The 14,766-nt window shown below is 43.2% G+C and overlaps 1 protein-coding gene across 2 annotated transcripts in view; it reads right to left on the reverse strand.

The window, feature by feature from the left end:
- LOC142370202 (activin receptor type-2B-like) overlaps nucleotides 1-14,766 on the reverse strand; it is a 41,779-nt gene that overhangs the window by 14,747 nt on the left and 12,266 nt on the right. The window lies entirely within an intron of this gene.

A 14,766-nucleotide genomic window follows, 5' to 3' on the forward strand; every position in this document is an offset into this window, starting at 1 on the left:
TCCTGTCTCTCTGAAGTTTTCCTATATAATAAACCCAGAATCTGAGGCAGAACCAGTTAGTTCAGTTCTGAGCAGCTTTAAAGTGAATATCTGCTCTGAGCTCCTTTATCCTCCAACACAGCCTGAACCCTCTCAGACGAGCTTTCTGTCCTTTCTTTAAGAAGTCTTCAGGAATAGAAAACTGCAACTACTGGCACATCGACTCGCGCCACCATAAATGGAAGGAACGAAACCGTGACATCATCAACACCGCTCACGCTAACTGACGCAGGAAGCTTTAGTTATCGGCTCAGAAACAGCTGGTGAGTCGGGTCATTTTAAGCAGATTGGTTCCATCCTGATGGGTAGAAAGTCTTCTTAAAAACTACAGAACCTGCAGAGAAGAGACGATCAACTTTTCTACCATCGGGGGAAGTTTTCTACTTCTTTTCTTTCCTTTTCTTTCACCAGAAATAACAATGGAAGCCGCTGCAGAACAGCTCGGCTGTCGGGCTGCAGGATCCTTTGACCGTGCATGTCAACACATGCACAGCAACACAATATAAATGCTAATCAGTCCTGTGTTTGAGTGAAGAACAGCTGAGCTGCTGCCAGATGTCCTCCATCAGCCCGTGTTTCTGCTTTAATCATCATAAACCACAGAACTCCGGTTATCAGACGGATATCTAAAGCCTTCCCAGGACTCCTGACCTTTATTTGGTGGTGAGGGTGGTGCTCTGTGGGTGGAGTCCTGCATAAATCTGGGCCCCACAGGGCCCTCAGTCTGAAGTCTGAAGTCATGTTGATGTGAGAGAACATCTCAACCTCTGCATCCCACTGAGGAGCCGAGAGCTGATATTACTTCATCATAAAGAGTTCTGTTGCTCACAGGCTTTTATTTTGTAAAAGTCTGTTTCTCACAGGCTTTTATTTTGTAAAAGTCTGTTTCTCACAGGCTTTTATTTTGTAAAAGTCTGTTGCTCACAGGCTTTTATTCTGTAAAAGTCTGTTGCTCACAGGCTTTTATTTTGTAAAAGGCTGTTGCTCACAGGCTTTTATTTTGTAAAAGTCTGTTGCTCACAGGCTTTTATTTTGTAAAAGTCTGCTGCTGTCTGCTGTGGAACAGGAAAAGAAAGTAATCGGCGGATCCACCAAACATGGAGAAGGGTACGGAACTTTTACTCGGCCATTTTCATGTTAAAGTTCTTCCAGACGGCGGAGTCGACAGAACCAAAGTCATCTGTAAACACTGCCAAGTTGAATTGTCTTCTCAGCGTAGTAGTTCCAGTCTAAAATATCACTTAAAGGCAAAACACACAACTGATAGCAGCAAGTCATTCAAGGAAACAGACAGTGGAGCGAGGCTTCTACATAAAAACTACAGAAAGATGCTGATGTTAAAAGTGTGTTTGCACAACAAATGTTATGGCACTTTCATTCATATGGCAGCACATTTAAAATAAAACTAAATGCTAAAAGCTATACACTACTTTTGATTCATTTTGGGATTCTGCGTACAAATGCAATTAATCGTGATTAATCAGGGAAATCATGTTATTAATTAGATTAAACATTTTAATCGTTGCCCAGCCCATATATATTCAGACCAATCAGAGACTAAAAGAACAACAACATTAAATCCTGTCTGATCAACAAGCCGTCGGTTCCAGGAACCATCTCCTGAAATACCACCTGTGCAGCCCGAGAATCAACCAATCGGTGAGCAGCTGAGCCAGCGACACACTTTGAAACCCCGCCCCCTTATTTGCATCATGACGCAGAAACAAAAAGGGAAACAACAGAAGTAAATACAGCAGTAAGAGATAAAGAAAGAAAGAAATTCGATATATTCCAAATAAAATAACAAATTCAATTTCAATTAAAATCAACATCAACTTAAATGAGTCCAGACGTAGAACCTCAGTAAAAGTTTACAGAATCTACGGTCCATCAGCGTCCAGCTGACATCAGGCGCCTCGCTGCGCGTCACCGGCGAGGACAGCTGGGGCGCCGCCGCCACGAGTGTGGGAACGGAGCAGAGGCTGACGCATCATGCCATCTCCACATTAACATGTCTATGCTGCATGTGTGTGAGAGTGTGTGACCTCTGACCTCCTGTGTGTGATGCGGACGTGAGCGCCATGCCAACGCTCAGAGTGAGCGAGCGCCACACTTTCTGATGCAAAACACCAGATATGAAGAGCTTTGTGTGGAGCAGACGGGGGTCAGAGGTCAGCCGCTCTGATGGAAACAGATAAATATATACACACACACACACATATTCTCATACTTAATGCGGAGTGAGGACCGAGCTAAACCACTCACAAAGTGAGGACCAGTATTTCTCGTTCCCTTAGAAACAAACAAAGTGTCATTCCAGACACTCGCTGGCGTAGTGATCCAATGCACTGCTTCAGATTTTGAGAAGCACAAAAGATTCAGAGAAAGATTTTAATCTGTGTTAAACTTTAGGACGGAAAAATTGACACTGAGAAAATTAGGGGATTTCATCTATATAACCTAAGGAGGTCATCTGGACCAGAGATACAGAGATACTCATTGCGCGGCTCCTCAAGCTTTAATTGGCGGCTCGCACTCGCATAGTAGCTTATAATATGGTAACAATAACAATAAATTTTTTCAAATAACATACAGCGAATACTTAACAGTATTAAGTATTTTTATTAAGTATTAATTAATGGTGTTTCCTAAAGGGGGCACACTGTTAAACCTGGCAACGCAGCCCGCTTAAACCACCGTCACACTTGACCGCAGAGCACGCTAGCTCCTTTAGCCGGCGTACGCTAGCTCCTTTAGCCAGTGCACGCTAGCTCCTTTAGCCAGAGCATGCTAGCTCTTTTAGCCAGTGCATGCTAGCTCCTTTAGCCAGTGCAAGCTAGCTCCTTTAGCCAGCGCGAGATGCAGGCACAATGGATCGGTTTTTCATTAAAAAAGGGCAAAAACCAGCACAAAAACCATGCGCATCTTGAATGTCTCACTATGATTACAACAACAAACTACAAATACAACATAAAGTAAGGTAAAAGTAAGGTTAAAGTATTAATTAAGGCTTAATGGTGTTTCCTAAAGGGGGCACACTGTTAAACCTGGCAACGCAGCCCGCTTAAACCACCGTCACACTTGACCGCTGTGCACGCTAGCTCCTTTAGCCAGCGCACGCCAGCTCCTTTAGCCAGCGCACGCTAGCACCTTTAGCCAGCGCACGCTAGCTCCTTGGATCGGTTTTTAATTAAAAAAGGGCAAAAACCAGCACATAAACCATGCTCATCCTGTATGTCTCACTATGATTACAACAACAAACTACAAATACAACATGAAGAAAGTCACAGACATGCACGCCAGCTTCCGCTCATCCCAGTATTAAGGTAAATGTGGTCTTAATTGAACATGTATTGGCTGTGTTGTTTCTTTTTTTGTTGGATGTTTTATATGTAGAAATGCATATTTGCAAAAGGGGACTTTAGTATGTTGTGGTAAAAGTGGCTCTTCCCTTGATTTTGCTCGGCCAATGTGGCTCTTGTGAAAAAAATAGTGAGTATCACTGTGTGAGAGGGAAACAAAGTAAGGACCGGCCAAAATGTCCTCACTATGTAAATATGTCCTCACTATGTTGATTAAAAACTTGCCTTGGTCCTCACTCAACACTAAGGGCAAGAATACACACACACACACATGTTGCTGAGGTCACAGGGCGCCACATGGAGGCACCGCCATGGGAACCCCCCCCCCCCCCTCCCCCTCCCCCTCCCCAAACACACCGGCTCTGTTTATAACCCGGCTCAGGTCCACCTCAGCTCTGCTGCAGCGTCCTCTGTGAACACAATAAGAAAAAGAAGAAGAGGAAGAAGAAGAAGAGGAGGAGGAGGAGGAGGAGGGGAATTTGTTAGCTCGTAAAGCTAACACCTCCATGCTAACAGCAGCCAGAGGGCCATCAATCAGAGCCGGCCTCACCGGTTCCTCACTCAGGAACCAGGAAGCAGCTGCTGGGTCGGAACCAGAGAAGAAAAGACGAGTCGTGGGTTTAAACGGAGCAGAAATGCTTTTAATAACCTTTAAAAAGAGAAAATCTGACATCATGAAGCAGCTTTCAGCCTCAGTTTGGGCCTAAAACACATTTTATCTCACACTGACGACAGGACTGTAGAACAGCAGCTGTTAGCTTTCTGGCTAACGTCCAGCTGTGCTAACATCTGTCAGCTGCTCTGAAATCCTAATAAATCCAACATGGCTGCCGTCTCCTTCCTGCGTGGGTCAGACTGAAGGTGGCGGCTGCTCGCAGGTCTGAGGGTTTAAGGCAGGGGTCTGCAACCTTTATTATCAAAAGAGCCATTTTGCTCTTCTGCCAAAAAAAAAATGTGTAGGGAGCCGCACAAAATAACAGAGCTTGTAAACTTTTAAAAGTTCTCCTCTCTTTTATTATTTAAGCCGTTATAACCACTGAATACAACAAAAAGTAGCCCACTTTAAAATAAAACATTGAGCTAAGCTTTAAAAAGAAACATAAAGTTAGGACCGTCTTTGACAAGTCCGTGTCAGTGTTCTCTCGTCCTCTTCGGGTTTTTTGCTCAGTCACAAAGCCCCTATGGGCTCCTCTCATGCTGGGCGCCCCATCAGTGACACCAGGTGAGAGGTCTTTATTCCTTTCGCTTCTAGACAACTCAAAACAGCATCACAAATGTCCTGCCCTCGTGTTTGGCCCTTTGGCGGTATGAGTTCAATCAGTTCTTCCTGCGGCCCATCAGAGTTTACATATCTGCACAACATCGTTTACATCACTTGACTCGGAGTGTTGATAGACTCAGATCTGACTTTCAGCAGCCACATCAAAGCTGTCCCCAAGGCAGCTTTTTACCACCTCAGAAACATCAACAGAATTAAAGGTTTCCTCTCCCAAACAGACCAGGAGAAACTCATCCATGCTTCCAGGGACCATGCAGGGACCATGTTGGAAATAAGTGTTTTACGCTTTTACATGTAATCCCTTGGATACCCATTGTCTTCCTATATCCATAAATAAACCAAAAGCAAAAGCTTCTTCCACTCCCTGCTGCAATGCTTTTATTTTATATAAAGCACTTTGAACTGTTTGTACATGAAATGTGCTATATAAATGAATTTGATTAATTGATCACAGGCAATTGAAAATGCTTGACCTCAATTGATGTCATCAATTTTCTTACTGCTGATGTTTTCTGCCATTTTAATGTCTCTGACGGTCTTTGCGGAGAGAGGCATTTCTCTAATTTTCTGAATAATTTCCCGTTTGTTTTTAAAGTCAGAGAATAGATGCTCTGATATTTTCATGAACGACTCTTTCATATACTCTCCGTCTCTGAACGGCTTCCCCCTCTTTGCGATCTCCAGAGCTGCCACAAAGCCAGCAGTGCTAGTTGACTGTGGAGAACTGATCCACTTCTTGAAAGATAGTTTGCGCTCTTCAGCTTTTTGTAGCAGTTCCGAAATTGCTCTCTTTCGCTCATCTTCGGTTGAGTATTTTTCAGCGAATGCTAAGTGTTTGTTTTAAAAAATGTCTTTCAATGTTACATTTTTTGTTGTTCGATATTTTCTCGCCACATATCAAGCATACAGGTAAGCCAGCGTCGTTGGCGGTGAATGCAAATAGTCCGCGCTGGATTAAACTCTCTCTTTTCTTCCGAAACTTTCCTTTTTTGTTTTATTTTTCATGGCTATTCAGGGTTCACAACTTCGCACACAGGTTCGCACGGGTTCACACGTTCTAAAAGCTGCCAGCAGGTAAAGGCGCGGGATGTTGACGTAGCCTATATTTTGTTGACAAATTATGAATTAGAAATAGGTCTAGCTTTTTAAAAATTGGATCGTATCAACTCAAGCTCCAAGATAACTGCGCAACAAAATAAACTAATAATAATATGTGAATACAGATGAATTAAGAAATACTCTTTACTTATGTTCGTTTTTTTTTTGTCAAGGCCAAAGGGAGCCAGGCTGAAGAGCCCCCAGGTTGCCGACCCCTGGTTTAAGGCGAGACACGGCAGGCAAAAACAGGGATTCATGCAGTGGTTTAATTTTGAGATTTTGGGCCAGTCTACTCCTTCAACATGTGTTCTTTCAACCTGCTATGAAGAAAACGTTGAAAACATAAATTAAAATGTTTATTTTATTACATTTTGTTTACTCGCTGCAGTACGTTTCGCCCGAATTTACCAAAAAGTTAGCATTCCTACGCGCCATGCCGAGCCTCGTCTATTTACTGAAGTGTGTCATGACCGGAAAGCTCTGAGTCTCCTGCACAATGATATGCCACCCAAATAATGGCACTTCCTTTCTATCAGTAACCAATCAGGAATGTCTAAAGGAGGATTTATAGCTAATGACCAAATCTCATTGGCTGTTAGTAGGTGCTATGGAGCACCTACTAACACCAAACTTTCCAGTTATACACTTAGCAGTATTCTGAAGATATTTACAAAAGGATTCGTTGATAAATCATTCCTAGCCTGATGTGACATTATAATAAAAAAATATGGTGAAATGTTTCTTTATGCTATGGACAGTAGATTTTGATTTCCTATGAAAATGAAAGCAGATATCCTGAAATCCCTCTGTAATTTTCTTTTCATTTTGTGTGTAAACAAAATGAAAAAAGAATTTTGCACCTGGCTTTATCATATGTTCAGATCTATCTCACGGAAATATATGCAAATGTTAGCATATTTAATGAGATAATGCCTAATTTGCATAATTAAACATACAAATTTCTAAAACTTGTAATACATTTTTTTTTTCATACTTGTATAAGTAATGAACTGAGGAAGTTTCATGGTGATATCTATTATTTCAAAATATTACCCTATTCACCTGTAGAGTCTCGCCTTAACAGCAGTCTGAGGACCACCGGAGAGCAGACGGCAGACTCATTCCTGAGCGGGGGAGGGCCCGTCTGGGCCCCTGGGAGCCTCTGTTTGTCAATGAAAGCCTCCCCCTCCATCATCTGTCACTTTACAGCCCCCCAACACAATGCAGGTCGGCACGGAGCGCACCGATTGGACGGCAGCAACAGAGCTGGACACGCCCCCGTGAGTCCAACATGAGCAGAAAACCTCAGTTTCATCATGTGACCGTCACATAATTCAGGGTTCAGTTCTGCCTCCTCTGACACAAACAGCTGGAACATAAGCGGGTTAGTTCAGCCGGTTAGTTCAGCCGGTTAATTTAGCGTGCACACGCCCAAACTGTGGGTTAGATCCCAAACTTCAGCTCCATCTTACCTCCACCCAACACACGTTTAACTGGTATAAACGGGTATGTTTAACGGGTATAAACGGGTATGTTTAACGGGTATAAACTGGTATAAACGGGTATGTTTAACTGGTATAAACGGTTATGTTTAACTGGTATAAACGGGTATGTTTAAAGGGTATAAACGGGTATGTTTAACTGGTATAAACGGTTATGTTTAACGGGTATAAACGGGTATGTTTAACGGGTATAAACTGGTATAAACGGGTATCATTAACGGGTATAAACTGGTATAAACGGGTATCATTAACGGGTATGTTTAACTGGTATAAACGGGTATTTTTAACGGGTATAAACGGGTATGTTTAACTGGTATAAAAGGGTATCATTAACGGGTATAAACGGGTATCATTAATGGTATAAACGGGTATGTTTAACTGGTATAAACGGGTATGTTTAACTGGTATCAACGGTTATGTTGAACTGGTATAAAAGGGAATGTTTAACTGGTATAAACGGGTATAAACTGGTATAAATGGGTATGTTTAACCGGTATAAACGGGTATGTTTAAAGGGTATAAACAGGTATGTTTAACTGTTATAAACGGTTATGTTTAACTGGTATAAACGGGTATGTTTAACTGGTATAAACGGTTATGTTTAACTGGTATAAACGGGTATGTTTAACTGGTATAAACGGTTATGTTTAACGGGTATAAACGGGTATGTTTAACGGGTATAAACTGATATAAACGGGTATGTTTAACTGGTATAAACGGTTATGTTTAACGGGTATAAATGGGTATGTTTAACTGGTATAAACGGGTATGTTTAACTGGTATAAACTGTTATGTTTAAGGGGTATAAACGGGTATGTTTAACGGGTATAAACTGGTATAAACGGGTATGTTTAACGGGTATAAACGGGTATGTTTAAAGGGTATAAACGGGTATGTTTAACTGGTATAAACGGTTATGTTTTTCTTTCCTGGTGGAAGCTGCACACCTTCAGTTTCCCTGCTGAGCTGTTAGAACTGAGCTGAAAATGATCAGTTTCCATGAAAATAAACACGTTTCATGTCACTTCCTGTCAGCATCTGAAGCAGGAACACTAATTCCTCTGTAATAAAACCCATCAGGTTTATATTGAAGTGTTTTACACGCTGCTGATGATACTCAGAGCTGCAGCAACATCCTCTGAATAGAAGCAGAACAAAGTGTTGCCCCCCCGGCTCCTTTATAGCCCCCTGACTCCTTTACAGCCCCCCGCTCGTAAAGCGACAGCTCGACACAGTCTGAGCACAACAGGCCACATAAACCCAACAAACCCGGGATGGAGACGACCTTTTGGTGCAGCTGACGCATCACTCTGCTGAACGTTTCTGAGGAGGTTCGATCACTAAACGGATTTATTCCTGCTGTAGGGACCAGCTGGTTGGATTAGCCCTGCACAGACTGATGGGTCCCTAAAGGGGCGCCCCATGGCGCTGTGCTCGGGCCACTTCTTTTTCAGGTCCCGTTTCACTGCACTGAGCCAGCATGGTGGATGGTGGACCGGTTCTGCTGAGACTCTGGTGCCAAAGTGACACAAACAAACCAAAGAAAGAGACCGAAGACCGAAGGAAAAAGGCCCGAATGCTAAGCATGTCAGAACTTCTTCTGCAGGTTGAACAGGCGACCCGTTGGACTTTCTGTTGTGGTGATGCTGGTCATAAAGTTCACCAACCTGCAGAACCGGTTCCAAACCAGAAGTGGAACCCCTGTGGTCCAAAAGAGTTTTTTCTGTCTGTAACTGAGGTCTCAGTGTGAAGCAGAGCTTGAACAGCAGCTCTGTCATGAACATGGGATTTTGGCGCCATGTTTTTAGTTCTTAATTCAGGGTTTTATCATGTTTTAGTTTCTCATGCCTTGGTGTTTAGTCTTTAGTTTTCTAGCCCATGTTTAGTTTTAGTTTTGCCATTGTTTTTCCCCTCAGTCCCCATGTTCAGGTCATTAGTTTCATTCACTTCACCTGCACTCTTTCACTCATCAATCCCCACAGTACTTAGATTCCCTGTTTTCTCACAGTCTGGGTGAGATCCTTGCACATTCACCCTTCACGCAACGCCACGCCACGCCAAGTTAAGTCAAGTCAAGTCTTTTGTTTTTCCAAGTCATGTTCTTTGTTTTGTCTTAGTCATGATTTGTTTTCATAGTTCTAGTTTTGTCATCCGGCTCAGCCGCGTTTTTGCTTTAACCTTGTTTTTGATAAATAAATCAAGTTTTGTTTTTGAAGTCCGCATTCGTGTCTGTGTGCCTCACAACCATCGCATCATAACACCTCTGCTTTGATTCGTCACAACACGGCGGCGGCGGCACCCGTCAGTGTGAACTCTTCCTTTGTCTCACATCAGCAGAACTCTCGGCCTCGGTTCTGTTGATGGCCTCAGCATCGTCTTCAGCAGCAGTAAAACACAGAAGAAGAAGAACACGGCTGAACATCTGGATTCACTTCAGATTTTCATGGACGAAGAACTTTAGAGCGATACAAGCAGACGTGAATCTGCCTCCCAGAAACACCCAATCAGGTGCTGTCAACTGAGATCCAACCAATCTGAAGCCGTCCTATCCCTGAACCTGACCCCGGGCCCGGTTTGTCCAGAACTCCTTCGGACTGACACCAGCAGACGCCATCTTTTCGTTATGTACTCAGTTACAGCATCAATTGAATTCAATTAATTTTTATTTATATAGCGCCAAATACAACAAATGTCATCTCAAGGCACTTAGATAATAAAGTCCAATTCAAGCCAATTGGAATTCAATTAATTGTAATCATAATTATTCATAAAATAATCCAATTTGTTCATATAGAGCCAATTCAAAAACAATTTCCTAGCTAAGGAAACCAACAGATTGCACTGAAACTTCAGAACTGGACCTTAGTACCGACCGTCCAACCTGGGAGGCTTTAATGTGTCAGCCAGCCCGACACAAAGGTTCAGGAAAGTGTCGGGCTGGAGGATGCAGGAGGAGGAGTCCAGCGCTCCGATGCCCCCCCTGGATCTGACCCTGGATCTGACCCCGGGGCCTCCTCCTCCTCCTGACCCCAAGTCATCAATCTTATGGAAGAAAGAAGGCCACTCAATCTGGAACCCATCCCCCACCTGCCCCCTGCCCCCAGCCTGCTGGCCCTGTGGGAGGGTGGGGGGGCAACTCAGAACAAACAGCTGCAGATACATTCTGAGTTTGCCCCGACTTAGAGCAGAAGAAGCAGGGAAGTCAAAGTGAAGCCTTCAGCTCAGAGAACGGCTTTAACAGATGTGATGCAGACTCACAGCTGCTCAGCAAACGGCTTCAGTTATCACCGAGTTATCGCCAAGTTATCATTGAGTTATTACAGAGTCATCACCGAGTTATCACCGAGTTATCACCGAGTTATTACAGAGTTATCACCGAGTTATCAACAAGTTATTACAAAGTTATCACAGAGTTATTACCGAGTTATTACAAAGTTATCACCGAGGTATCAACAAGTTATCATTGAGTTATCACCGAGTTATCACCGAGTTATCACCGAGTTATCACCGAGTTATTACAGAGTTATCACCGAGTTATCAACAAGTTATTACAAAGTTATCACAAAGTTATTACCGAGTTATTACAGAGTCATTACAGTCATTACCGAGTCATCACCGAGTCATTACTGAGTTATCACCGAGTTATCACCGAGTTATCAACAAGTTATTACAAAGTTATCACAAAGTTATTACCGAGTTATCGCCAAGTTATCACCGAGTTATGACCGAGTTATTACAGAGTCATTACAGTCATTACCGAGTCATCACCGAGTCATTACTGAGTTATCACCGAGTTATCACCGAGTTATTACCGAGTTATTACCCAGGAGAAACCTCTCCCGGTTCTGGGACCGCTGTGGGCATCCAGCAGGGTTCTGTCAGCAGCTCCTCTTTTTACCTCAGATCAAAAAGCCTGATTTCCAGATTGTGTTGCTCAGGTTCAGGTTTTAATCGGACCGGCACCATCCTCCCCGTCCGAGTTAGTGATTATTAAACTTATTATCTAAACATTTTATTTTGAAAACACTGGATTTCTACCTGTTGTTTAAGCTGAGAAGCAGCGAGTTACTCACCAAGGTGAGTTCGGTTAACACCAACATTTATACCATCATCAGAACTGAGTCCGGTTAACACCAACATTTATACCATCATCAGAACTGAGCCCGGTTAACACCAACATTTATACCATCATCAGAACTGAGCCCGGTTAGCACCAACATTTATACCATCATCATCAGAACTGAGCCCGGTTAACACCAACATTTATACCATCATCAGAACTGAGCCCGGTTAGCACCAACATTTATACCATCATCAGAACTGAGCCCGGTTAGCACCAACATTTATACCATCATCATCAGAACTGAGCCCGGTTAACACCAACATTTATACCATCATCAGAACTGAGCCCGGTTAGCACCAACATTTATACCATCATCAGAACTGAGCCCGGTTAGCACCAACATTTATACCATCATCATCAGAACTGAGCCCGGTTAGCACCAACATTTATACCATCATCATCAGAACTGAGCCCGGTTAGCACCAACATTTATACCATCATCAGAACTGAGTCCGGTTAGCACCAACATTTATACCATCATCATCAGAACTGAGCCCGGTTAGCACCAACATTTATACCATCATCATCAGAACTGAGCCCGGTTAGCACCAACATTTATACCATCATCATCAGAACTGAGCCCGGTTAGCACCAACATTTATACCATCATCATCAGAACTGAGCCCGGTTAGCACCAACATTTATACCATCATCAGAACTGAGCCCGGTTAACACCAACATTTATACCATCATCATCAGAACTGAGCCCGGTTAGCACCAACATTTATACCATCATCAGAACTGAGCCCGGTTAGCACCAACATTTATACCATCATCAGAACTGAGCCCGGTTAACACCAACATTTATACCATCATCATCAGAACTGAGCCCGGTTAGCACCAACATTTATACCATCATCATCAGAACTGAGCCCGGTTAGCACCAACATTTATACCATCATCATCAGAACTGAGCCCGGTTAGCACCAACATTTATACCATCATCATCAGAACTGAGCCCGGTTAGCACCAACATTTATACCATCATCATCAGAACTGAGCCCGGTTAGCACCAACATTTATACCATCATCATCAGAACTGAGCCCGGTTAACACCAACATTTATACCATCATCATCAGAACTGAGCCCGGTTAGCACCAACATTTATACCATCATCAGAACTGAGCCCGGTTAGCACCAACATTTATACCATCATCATCAGAACTGAGCCCGGTTAGCACCAACATTTATACCATCATCAGAACTGAGCCCGGTTAACACCAACATTTATACCATCATCATCAGAACTGAGCCCGGTTAGCACCAACATTTATACCATCATCAGAACTGAGCCCGGTTAACACCAACATTTATACCATCATCATCAGAACTGAGCCCGGTTAGCACCAACATTTATACCATCATCAGAACTGAGCCCGGTTAACACCAACATTTATACCATCATCATCAGAACTGAGCCCGGTTAGCACCAACATTTATACCATCATCAGAACTGAGCCCGGTTAACACCAACATTTATACCATCATCAGAACTGAGCCCGGTTAGCACCAACATTTATACCATCATCAGAACTGAGCCCGGTTAGCACCAACATTTATACCATCATCATCAGAACTGAGCCCGGTTAGCACCAACATTTATACCATCATCAGAACTGAGCCCGGTTAGCACCAACATTTATACCATCATCAGAACTGAGCCCGGTTAACACCAACATTTATACCATCATCAGAACTGAGCCCGGTTAGCACCAACATTTATACCATCATCAGAACTGAGCCCGGTTAGCACCAACATTTATACCATCATCATCAGAACTGAGCCCGGTTAGCACCAACATTTATACCATCATCATCAGAACTGAGCCCGGTTAGCACCAACATTTATACCATCATCAGAACTGAGCCCGGTTAACACCAACATTTATACCATCATCATCAGAACTGAGCCCGGTTAGCACCAACATTTATACCATCATCAGAACTGAGCCCGGTTAGCACCAACATTTATACCATCATCAGAACTGAGCCCGGTTAACACCAACATTTATACCATCATCATCAGAACTGAGCCCGGTTAGCACCAACATTTATACCATCATCAGAACTGAGCCCGGTTAACACCAACATTTATACCATCATCAGAACTGAGCCCGGTTAGCACCAACATTTATACCATCATCATCAGAACTGAGCCCGGTTAACACCAACATTTATACCATCATCAGAACTGAGCCCGGTTAGCACCAACATTTATACCATCATCATCAGAACTGAGCCCGGTTAGCACCAACATTTATACCATCATCAGAACTGAGCCCGGTTAGCACCAACATTTATACCATCATCAGAACTGAGCCCGGTTAACACCAACATTTATACCATCATCAGAACTGAGCCCGGTTAGCACCAACATTTATACCATCATCAGAACTGAGCCCGGTTAGCACCAACATTTATACCATCATCAGAACTGAGCCCGGTTAGCACCAACATTTATACCATCATCAGAACTGAGTCCGGTTAACACCAACATTTATACCATCATCAGAACTGAGCCCGGTTAACACCAACATTTATACCATCATCAAAACTGAGCCCGGTTAGCACCAACATTTATACCATCATCATCAGAACTGAGCCCGGTTAGCACCAACATTTATACCATCATCAGAACTGAGCCCGGTTAGCACCAACATTTATACCATCATCAGAACTGAGCCCGGTTAGCACCAACATTTATACCATCATCATCAGAACTGAGTCCGGTTAACACCAACATTTATACCATCATCAGAACTGAGCCCGGTTAACACCAACATTTATATCATCATCAGAACTGAGCCCGGTTAGCACCAACATTTATACCATCATCATCAGAACTGAGCCCGGTTAGCACCAACATTTATACCATCATCAGAACTGAGCCCGGTTAACACCAACATTTATACCATCATCAGAACTGAGCCCAGTTAGCACCAACATTTATACCATCATCAGAACTGAGTCCGGTTAACACCAACATTTATACCATCATCAGAACTGAGCCCGGTTAGCACCAACATTTATACCATCATCAGAACTGAGCCCGGTTAGCACCAACATTTATACCATCATCATCAGAACTGAGCCCGGTTAGCACCAACATTTATACCATCATCAGAACTGAGTCCGGTTAACACCAACATTTATACCATCATCAGAACTGAGCCCGGTTAGCACCAACATTTATACCATCATCAGAACTGAGCCCGGTTAGCACCAACATTTATACCATCATCATCAGAACTGAGCCCGGTTAGCACCAACATTTATACCATCATCATCAGAACTGAGCCCGGTTAGCACCAACATTTATACCATCATCAGAACTGAGCCCGGTTAACACCAACATTTATACC

This window comes from Odontesthes bonariensis, chromosome 20, assembly GCF_027942865.1.
Source record: "Odontesthes bonariensis isolate fOdoBon6 chromosome 20, fOdoBon6.hap1, whole genome shotgun sequence".
Taxonomy (NCBI): Eukaryota; Metazoa; Chordata; class Actinopteri; order Atheriniformes; family Atherinopsidae; genus Odontesthes; species Odontesthes bonariensis.